Genomic DNA, 11,509 nt, shown 5'->3' with positions numbered 1-11,509 from the left:
TTGACTAAAGCTCTTATCTGTGTATCCCAAGAACAAAGGCGTGAATTACGCGTCTGGTTCTCAAATAAGAGGAAACACACAGTGCCGTAATTAGTCTTATCGCTGAAAAAGGCACCGCAAGAGCTCGGTCATGTAATGTTCCAGTGGTCGCTGTTTCCGCTCATACGAAGAAAAATACATTTTTTTGGTACGCTTTCGAAGTGAAGTATCACGTAATTGAAATAATTTCTCCACGGAAGACACCCTCGCGTGCCGAGGTCGCACTTTCTATTGTGCGATTTTCTGCTACGCCATCTCCATCGTTCTTCTCCACTGAGTCTCACTCTTACGTGTTCTTCTGTTGCTCTTGTGATTTATGTCGGGTACTTCCTTTTTCTCATTCATTATCCCGATACCAGCTTCGCATCTTACAACTCTTTTTTGCATAGCGTTCGCTGATGATAAATATTTATGATTTTCCTTGCATCGCTGTACTCATAGTGCACGTGCATCAGCAAATCGTAGAAATTCCTGCTGCTTCAGGATTTTACGTCACAGACGACCCCTGTCACGAAAATACTTATCTCTGTAGAGGCAACGATTCACATCTCTATGTTCCGTCGACTAGAGATCATGTGAGTGAAACAGTGACGAGAAACATATGCCCTTTATATCGCCACATGTTTCATATACCTTAACATTAGAAAATGACAGAAAAATGTTAATACTGAATCTTTGTTGACAGTTGTTGGCGCAAGGGAGGACAATCATATTTTACAGTCCTCGAATTTGTTTGACCCATTCATTACGTTGACTGGAGAGGAAATGATAGATGAAGTCAACATTACTTTTATAATGATTTCTCAACAGAAAACCTTCACGATTGTGGCCAGGTCTCAATTATTTCAACTCAGTGACAGCTAAAGCTTACGTAATGTGGGGAGAAAAAGTATGTTGCGCATATAGCAACCCTTCCTACAGGTGCCCTATGGGACTACGTAGGTTTTAGTTCAATGACCCGAAAACAAGATACTGTGCACGGTTACGGCTAGAATGAGTAAGTGCTTCCAATCTCCGTTACTGTTAAAGTAAATGTACGAACATGTGTGGCTAATAGATTGCGAGGGAATTTTAGTCAGTAGACTAAAATGTTAGATAAAGTACCTGGGATCCCCTACGTTAGATCATTTAAAGAATCCACCTCAAGATGTCAGTAAACACTGTAGGTTGGTGTTTTCAAGTAAAACAGTCTGCTTGTGTACTGAAGCAAACTGAGAAAGAGGCTCGTATGTGAAATGTTATCGTCAACGTTTTTCGATAACTCTCAACAGCCATTCATGCTATGCAAACAGTTTCCGAGAAAAAGGCATATACTTCTGCAGTAAGACCTCTGTGTTGTTGATCCTAAACAACTCTGTGTTGGGTTATAGAGCTGTAGGTGCGGAATTTACCACGCTTCCGTAGGTGCTGCAATACGGAGCAGGAGTTCCTAGTAAGTCAATAAATAGCCACTTGTTGCTTATCGGTTTAATTCTGTGTTCGCAGAAGAAGTGGTACATTCACTCGCCTTCTGCAAACAGACTTATTTCGTCACTGATAACGATACAGGCGCAGAAACGTGTTCGCACGGGCATCTTTATTTTCTTTTTTCCAGGGTACAGATCACGACTGTGTAGCTTGCTATACGGACGACTGCTGACTTTTGCTTCATCCCTAATGACACAGACAAAGATGAAACCATTAACTTCCTTTCTTTCCATTACTGTCAGTACATCACAGAATCATTTGCTTCGCTAACATCCATCGGACAGCAACATCTACGTTCAGAGAATCAGCCGATAAAATTCCCTATGGATATAACTCGTCTCAGTAATTCCAGAGAAAGTTTTCAGATCACTAAACTGGAATAGTGTATTTTTCTTGGAACATTGCTTGGCTTCCTCGCAAATATGCCTTATCGTCGATGCTGGGGTGTGGATTTACTAACTTCTAGACATAAGAAGGGATGGATTAATAGTAAATAATTTAGCCGATACGTCTTTTTCAAGCTCACCCGTTTTTGTTGTTTATATTTTCTTTGTGAAAATATTCTCCATTACGACCATCTTTTTCTCTCAACGATACAGAATAAATCTTTACGTTTAAATTTTTTTCGTTTGTTTCATCTCAGGATCTTTAAGCATATGACAATTTCTCTGGAAAAAACTGATGAGTAAATGATCACACTTAACTCTCAATGATCGCTAAATAAAATTTAGAAAAGAAGACAATTGAAGTAATAACAATAATCCTTCCACTGGGAAAAGAGGGGTGTTAAGTATTGCACTTGGAATAAAATGGTGCAATACGCGATGATGAAACATCTCGAACGCCTTCGTTCAGTTGATGAAACTTTCACTCTTTGTCTCTAGTGCAAATAAACTTCAACAACTAAGGGAAGAATCTAATAGAGAAAGTTTGCAAGTAGGCCAGAAAATCAATCACTACGAGGCTAAAATAACGTATGATCAACATATCGAAAACAAATAGTACAAAGTAACAATGAAGCCATTAAACCAGATGCCGAGATTTGTTACTTTGAGCAGTCGAAAACAACAACTGGATTAACATAAAAAGATATAAAAACAAGAGAAGGATGGGTTCAAGTAGTTTCAAAGTAAACAGAGTTTTCAGAACTACGGTACCGATCTTACACGGAACAGTCAATGAATATTACCGAGTTTGAGTTGTTAACGTGACGCGGATTTTAATGCGAAAACTATTCAAGAACTAATGGCTGCTGGGAGACTAAAAGAGAGCTAGTTAGTTGGTTGGTTCCATGTTCCATAGACCGTCTGAACCTTTTTTATCGAAGCAATGTAGAACGAGTCAATTTACAGGATATGTGAACATTATTAATTTTTTTAACACATCATGTTTCGTTCCTACTTATGCAAGTACACTTTAAAACAATACTTTCCTTACAGGCTACCAGTTTTCAAGTAAAAATTCATCTACACAACAGCAGTAGATGTCCAGAATATGTGATTTTAGCTTAGTTTGCATATGTGCTTTGCAACCAACCAGGCATTTTATGTTATTGGGCAAGTGATCAAAACTTTTTGTTGGTGCCCGATGAACTCATTTATGACTGAACAGGTAACAAAGGCCTTATTTTCTTAAAGTGTAGTAGGTATCGACATCACTATTCTTCTCAAACTGTGATGGGCTATTTGTGAAGAATTTCATCAGAAAATTTATAAATTGTGAATAAGCATTTAAAATTCCTAGCACTTTGAAGAGGAACCTACAAGATAATTCCGAGTGAACGCCACGTCTTATTCGTACTGTTCGGTTTTATGCAATGAATACTTTCTTTCTAAATGATGAGTTAGCCAGAAAATTATTTCATATAAAATTGTTGACTGGAAAAATGATGTGTTAAGAGATTGATTTTTTCTGTTTCCAAGACTAGTAGTTATAGGAACAGCATGCTCAGAATTACTGTAAGAGGCAAGAAAACAAACAAATTGGATCAGGGAACAGACTGGTAGTTGAAGACGCAATTACGACTGCAATGAGAAACAAATGGAGGTGGGTCGGATATGTTGCCGGATGACGAATATATATAAATGTACGAATATGTCCACTGGAATCCAAGAAATAAAACTGAGACAACGTCCAAATGGAGGATAGGTGGATGATGTTAGACGTTAGAAAAACTATAGCAGCAATAATGATGCTGGAAAGCGTAATAAGAGGCTACGTCTAGGGAGGCCTCCGTCTTGTGGATCTCAAACACCTAGTGACGATTATCTTATACAAATGGTTCAAATGGCTCTGTGCACTATGGGACTTAACATCTGTGGTCATCAGTCCCCTAGAACTTAGAACTACTTAAACGTAACTAACCTAAGGACATCACACACGTCCATGCCCGAGGCAGGATTCGAACCTGCGACCGTAGCGGTCACGCGGTTCCAGACTGAAGCGCCTTTAACCGCACGGCCACACCGGCCGGCGATTATCTTAAGCAACAGGTTAGTGAAAAGAGCGAAACGAGATGCTGAGACGAAATGTGGTGTGCAATGAGGACGCTGTTGCGCCTCCGATAAAATCCATCTACTGGAGAGCACCATGATGTATTTTTGAATGGACTCAGAAAGCACAGGGAAGCTGAGTGACTGTTCTCACCAAAGGCTCCGGCAGGTATCCTCAGGTGGTGCCACGTCGCAGCTCAGGATGAAGAAAATACACACGAGCACTAATGATTCGGGTCGCCATTCATCACACGCAAAGCTCACTACGAGTACATTGGTCGGGCTAGGGCAACGGAGCGGAGGAGACGCGCACAGCACGAGGTGTTTTCACGGCCGCCGTAACTCCTGACTGACGGCTTGCGGGAGCTTGGAGGCGGCGGCTAGCGCCACTGCCGTACCTTCAAGGAAACGCCGCTGACGTCTCTGCGGAAACAACACGCGTTGCGACACGGGACCGCAGGGCAAACGCTACGCAACGCCACTCGACAGCACGCTGATGGCGTCTCCGGAGCGCCAACACTCACTCACTCACACACACACACACACACACACACACACACACACACACACACACACACACACTTGCATATGCTCCCCACCTGAACATGAGTAACGTAACGAAACGCTGATTCAATCGCCAGCATGACTCTCTAGCAAATTCGATAATGCTTAGTCACACGTGATTCTATGGCTTTACGTTACTTTTTGATCCTTTCATTTAGCTGACCGCTGTGTCCGAGCGGTTCTAGGCTCTTCAGTCCGGAACCGCGCTGCTGCTACGGTCGCAGGTTCGAATCTTGTCTCTGACATCGATGTGTGTGATGTCCTTAGTTTAGTTAGGTTTAAGTATTTCTAAGTCTAGAGGACTGATGATCTCAGACGTTAAGTCCCATAGTGCTTAGAGCCATCTGAACCAACTGATTTGAACCTTACTGCTACGGTGCTCGCTTATTTCCAAGTCCTTATCGGTCTTAGTGCTGAGTTTTCACTGAGACGGCGCTTTGGCGTTAGGCGGTTGTTTCCGTGTGTGATCGCTGGCCGCAGCTTAGCTGGAGGCGTGGGAGGAGGAAAGAGGGGGCTGCCTTGGCGTGGAGACAGTTCGGCTCGGCTGGGGTTGTTTGCGTCTGGACGCCGAGTGGGGCCCGATTGGAAGACCGGTCCGTGATTTTACGGTTAATAGTGTGGACAGCGGCGTGGTGTGCCGTTTAACTTGATTCGCAAGCGGAGCAAAATCTCGGCTGTTGTAGTTTGTCGAGCCAGAGTTCGAAATACCTTCTATGTGCGGCGGGATGTCATTTCGTCCTCCTGTCTCTCCGTCGCTGGGATTGCTAACCTCGTTTACCGTCCCGGATATATATCTATGGGGTACGCTGCTCTCCGTTCTCTACTAGACGCTGGTGATGGAAGTGCGTCTTCTGCGGCACGTTAATCTGGGTGCTTTATGTTTCATCTTCAAGTGCATAGTCTTCGACTGGCACTCCTTAGAGTTTGCCTTGCGCAGTTAGATTGGAGTGTATTTTGTCTTGTGGTGCTTCAGCTCTCCGTTAACCAAGGTTAAGCTTGATTCGGCACTCCGTACGACGCTTGGCACCTCAGCAGGCGGGTCGGAGCCACCTTCGCGACTAAACGGAAGCCTTTGGACTGAGAGGTCTTGTTTTTTGCATATTGTTCATAAATTGTTGTTTTGGTATTAAGTTGGCCGAGGTTTCTTATGGATTTCCCGGCATTTGGTCTGTTGTCCGGCCCGGGCTAGGTCTCGTTATTTTAAAAGTCGGTCCTTGTTTTGGCTTAGTACGATTTTGGTTTACTGCCTGGTGGTTATGGTAGTACGCCGGCTCGCTGTGATTGTGTTGCATTTTGTATGAGGCTGTGTGCTCGGAGCCATGGAGTACCATGATTTTATTATTATTTTAAAGTAACATTATCACTTAAATGATTTAATTCTTGTTGCGTTAGTTGCAACTTGGGCACTGAGAAATTTAGTAGTGTAATTACGAAAGATTTAATAGTGGCACATGCCCCTTTACCTATTTCGTAATCTGTTAATTACCGAAAGACCTTAAGCTCATAGTCATATGATGTGATTTTCTTAAATTATTCTATTTTTTTGTCATGTTATTGTTTTTTTTTTAAAATTTGCTGGTCACTGGTGTACTGTTCCAAGTATTAGGTAGCTATTACTTGGGTGGAATGCGCGGAACCGCGTGCCTTACGTGTCCGTTGTTGGCGCGGCCTGGTGTCCGTTGTTTGTTTTGGTGCACCTGAGTTAAGTATGGTGTTGCCTCTTCCCTTGCGGCCCCGTCCTGTTCTTCTCAGAAACATTTCCTTCAAGGCATTTTAGTTAATTTTATGATAGTATTATTTTAATTTCTTACCTGGTAAAATTGTGCGGCCTTCATTATGGACACTGTTTGTCATAGCGGAGTTGATGTGCCATTGTAATTTCTTAAACTCCATTGTGTGTGCCCTTCGTGATAAATATTGTTTGTCATAATAGATTTGAGTATGCCAATTGTAATGTCTCATATATCATGATGTACGTGTGTAATGGTGCAATAAATTGATGATTATTATTTCCGCAACACCAAAAACAACAACGAATAGCTCAATTTTACTTACTGCGCTTCAACAGTACATCAGGAAGGGTACATGATTAAATTTGTAGGTAATTTGCGCCCCCAAATATAGGATGCGTTATTAATTACATAGAACTGCCACTTCTGACACCAAGTATCGTTTTAACCCGACTAGGCATCAAATCGAACTGAGCTTAAATTACATATTCGGGTAAATCATTTCCCGCTGCATCAGTCATCAATGTAGTGGTGCCACGACAGTCTCTCGGCAAAGCATCACCAGACGTTTCCATTGGGTGCGAGATGTGGAGAAAAGGCTGGCCCGAGCAACACCCTCTGCATCGAAGTAGATCAGGACAGCATGGGCAACATGGGGGTCCCACGTTATCTTGTCAGAAGATACCGTGGTCTCAAACATAAGACATTACCACCGGAGTTAATATGTCAGAAACGCAACTGTTGCTGTCCATATTATCGGCAGTACTAAGCAGAGATGATAATGCCAAGGCGTTACGTGTCGATCTCACATGACGACGGCGGATGTAATCCGGCAACGTACGTTCTCTTCGAAACCTCGGTAGACGGTCATGTGCGTTATGATTCTGTACGCTTAACGGCATTCGCCAGAAAACACGAAGTGGAACATTCTTGTGTCCATCGTTGTCGCTAAAGACACCACTGTTGTTGCGCCATTCTCTGTTGCTCAAGGGGAGCCGCGACAAAGGTTGCCTTACTGACTGCCCTTAGTGGTCCAGATATCAGAGTCGATACTTGTCTTCCTGCAAGTAAACCTATTTCCTGAGTCAAGGTACGTGATTTGGCTGTACGATTCTGCACGCCAATCAAATAATATGTCTGTCCTCTCTGGCGCTAGTCAAGTGGGGCCGTTGTGATCCTGATACCATATATTTTATATTCGCACACAATCATGGGATACATAGTAATGCGAGCAATAATATAATGGAACGGTGGACTCCAATGTCGACAGTCCACGATGCTGCGATGCTGTCGCTGTCGAATTTCGACACGTGCTGTTAGAAGAGGCATAACTCTTATCTTCCCACAGACACCGAAACTTCAAATACAATTTCTTATGGGAAACCTGCTGTTCAATCTTCCCATGTGTATAGAATATATATGACGTTACTCTTGCCTATTTTATGTGGTTGAGATGAAATGCTAACTATCTGCATATCCAAACGTGTAGTGTACTCCGTGTCAATCTGAGTTTTGTCGCGTGCTGTCTTCAAGGTTTTGCAATATTAAAGAGCAGCAGTAGGCTCTGTGTGGCAACAGCCTTGTCGCAGTGGTAACACCAGTGCCCGTCAGGTCAGCGAAGTTAAGTGCTGTTGGGCTTGGCTAAGATGTGGATTGATGATCGTCCTGTCTGCCGAGCGTTGTTGGTAAGCTGGCTGCAGTTAGTCCCTGTGAGGCCAGTTGACGAGCTACTTGACTGAGAAATAGCGGCTCCGGCCAACGAGAACTGACATCGGTCGCGAGAGCGTTGTGCTAGCCACATGTCCCTCTATGGCTGCATCCGGTGACGCCAATCGTCTGAGGACGACACGGCGATCGGTCGACAGCTTTAGGCCTTCCCGAGACCTGTTCGGACCTAGTTTAGTTTAGTAGACTCCATACGTTAAAGCAATGTTAACACACAGCTACGTGTCTCGAGAGTCACTCTCTCAACATATGTCCGTCCAGACTTAAATCACGAATCAGGCGTAATGGAACGTGTGAAGTGTCGGAATCAAATGAATTAATTCGGACAAAAAAACCCTCGTCATTGTTTAAAATCGCTACCTGGCGTCCCTTCTGATCCGATCCATCGCACTACCACTTATTCAATGCCTCTTCTTTAGCAACATCACTCACTATTTATGCTTGAAGTCACAGCAGCTGACTTACAGTACAATGTTTCGACCAGCGACCACAAATTTATCTACACTACATGAATTGTGTATTGCATTCTGAAAAAATATGACTGACTTTCAACGATTATCTCGGGTTCATATAGCTGGTAACACTAAAACACATTTTCAGTACAAAGACTGTGATAAATCAAGCAGACATTTTGCATAGACATCACTAAATTTCGATACAAATTAATTTTGTTCCTTGTAAAATATTAGTTCATTGGGCGCTATATCTACAACGCCTCTATGACATTTAGAATGGAATGTAAGTATGTGCGTTTTATGGGAACCCAGCGGCGAGGTTATCGGCGTAGAATGGAATGCAGCTTCTAGATGAGTGTACAGGGACACTGTAGCTGCTCTATCAGAAGAATATTTACTGAATTCGTTATGTTGCCACATTCTTACGATGTAAGTGCTGTTTTGTATAACAAAATCCTGTGGCGTAAGCCAAAGGATGTCATACACTGAGGTGACAAGAGACATGGGACACCTACTAATTGGGACTGATGAGCGTAACAGTCTGGTCCCTTTCATACCACAAACCAACCAACACCTACTAATATCGTGCTGGACCCTCTTTTATCCAGCATAGTGCAGCAAATCGACGTGGCACGGACTCAACAAGCCTTCGGATGGTCCCTTCATACATTCTGAGCCACTCCGAAAGTGTTGCCGGTGTAGGATTTTTGCACAAATTGACCTCTCGACTGTGTCTCATAAATGTTGATAGGTTTCTTGTCGGGATACCTGGGTGGTCTAAGCATTCACTGGAATTGTCTGAAATATTCTTCAAACCAATCGCGAACAGTTGTGGGCCAGTGACATAGCGCGTTTTCATCCTTAAAAATTCCATCGCTGTTGGAAGCCTGGAAGTCCACGATGGCTGCAAATGGTCTCCAAGTAGCCGACCGTAACCAATGCCATTCATAAGTTCTGTTCGACCAGAGGATCCAGTCCACTCCACGTAAACACAGCACTCCGTCTTCAGGCCATAAGTGGCCCATCGGGACCATCCGACCGCCCTGTCATCCTCAGTAAGGATGTGGATAGGAGGGGCGTGTGGTCAGTACACCGCTCTCCCGGTCGTTACGATGGTTTTCTTTGTCCAGAGCCGCTACTATTCGGTCGAGTAGCTCCTCAATTGGCATCACGCGGCTGAGTGCACCCCGAAAAGCGGCAACAGTGCATGGCGGTCCGGATGGTCACCCATCCAAGTGCCGGCCACGCCCGACAGCGCTTAACTTCGGTGAGCTGACGGGAACCGGTGTATCCACTGCGGCAAGGCTGTTGCCATGTGAACACAGCCCACACCGTTATGGAGCCACCACCAGGTTGCATAGTGCCTAGTTGACAGCTTGGGTCCAAGGCTTCGGGGGTTTGCGCAACACTCGAACCCTGCCATCTGCTCCTACCAACTGGAATTGTGACTCATTTGACCAGCCCACGTTTTTTCCAGTCGTCTAGGGTCAGTCACGAGCCCAGGAGAGGCGCTGCAAGTGATGTGTTGTTTGCAAAGGCACTTGATCGCTCGTCTGATGCCATAGTGCATTAACGCCGAATTTCGCAGCACTGTCCTAATGGATATGTTCGTCGCAGCAGGTCCCACATTGCTATCTGCGCTTATTTCACGCAGCGTTGTTTGTCGCAGGCCGGTGTGGCCAAGTGGTTAAAGGAGCTACAGTCTGGAACCGCGTGGCCGCTACGGTCGCAGGTTCGAATCCTGCCTCGGGCATGGATCTGTGTGATGTCCTTAGGTTAGTTAGGTTTAAGTAGTTCTAAGTTCTATGGGACTGATGACCTTAGAAGTTAAGTCCCATAGTGCTCATAGCCATTTGAACCATTTTTTTGTTTGTCTGTTAGCACTGACAACTTCACGCATACGCGGCTGCTCTCGGTCCGTAACTGAAGGCAGTCCGCCACTGCATTGTCCATGTTGAGAGATAACGCACAAAATTTGATATTCTCGGCACGCTCTTGACACTGTGGAGCTCGGAATATTGAATTCCCTAACGATTTCCTAAACGGAATGCCCCACGCGTCTAGTATTCCGCGTTCAAAGTCTGTTACTTACCTTCTCGCGGCCATTGTCACGCTGGAAACCTTTTCGCGTAAATCACCTGAGTACAAATGGCAGGTCCACCAATGCACTGTCCTTTTATACCTTGTGTGGGCGATAATACAACCATCTGCACACGCGCATCTGGTTATCCCATGACTTGTCAGTTCATGGATTGTGAACTATACTGAAGCGCCAAAGAAACTGGTATAGGCATGAGTATTCAAATACAGAGATATGTAAACAGGCAGAATACGGCGCTGCGGTCGGCAATGCCTGTATAAGACAACAAGTGTCTGGCGCAGTTGTTAGATCGGTTACTGCTGCTACAATGGCAGGTTATAAAGATTTAACTGAGTTTAAACGTGGTGCTACAATCGGCGCACGAACGATGGGACACACAGCATCTCAGAGGTAGCGATGAAGTGGTGATTTTCCCGTACGACCATTTCACGACTGTACCGTGAATATCAGAAATCCGATAAAACATCAAATCTCCGACATCGGTGCGGGCAGAAAAAGATCTCGCAAGGACGGGACCAACGACGACTGAAGAGAATCGTTCAACGTGGCTGGAGTGCAACAATTCCGCAAATAACTGCAGAGTCAATGCTGGGCCATAAACAAGTGTAAGCATGCGCACCACTTAACAAAACATCATCGATATTGGCTTTCGGACTAGACAACCTCATGAATCCATGGACCCTACATGTCAGCAGGGGACTGTTGAAGCTGGTGGAGGCTCTGTAATGGTGTGGGGAGTGTGCAGTTGGAGTGGTATGGGACTCCTGATATGTCTAGATACGACTCTGACAGGTGACAAGTACGTAAGCATCCTGTCTTATCACTTGCATCCATTCATGTCTATTGTACACCCCGACGCACTTGGACAATTCCAGCAGGACAATGCGATACCGTACTTGTCGTGAATTGGTACAGAGTGGCTACAGGGACACCCTT

At 44.5% G+C, this 11,509-nt stretch overlaps 1 pseudogene; it reads right to left on the bottom strand.

Moving 5' to 3' along the window:
* Nucleotides 1-9,667: 9,667 nt before the first annotated feature.
* Nucleotides 9,668-9,785, bottom strand: LOC126163621 (5S ribosomal RNA; annotated as a pseudogene).
* Between the last annotated feature and the right edge of the window lie 1,724 nt (nt 9,786-11,509).

This window comes from Schistocerca cancellata, chromosome 2 (assembly GCF_023864275.1).
Source record: "Schistocerca cancellata isolate TAMUIC-IGC-003103 chromosome 2, iqSchCanc2.1, whole genome shotgun sequence".
In the NCBI taxonomy this organism is placed as follows: Eukaryota; Metazoa; Arthropoda; class Insecta; order Orthoptera; family Acrididae; genus Schistocerca; species Schistocerca cancellata.
This window is presented reverse-complemented; position numbering and strand designations above follow the sequence as displayed.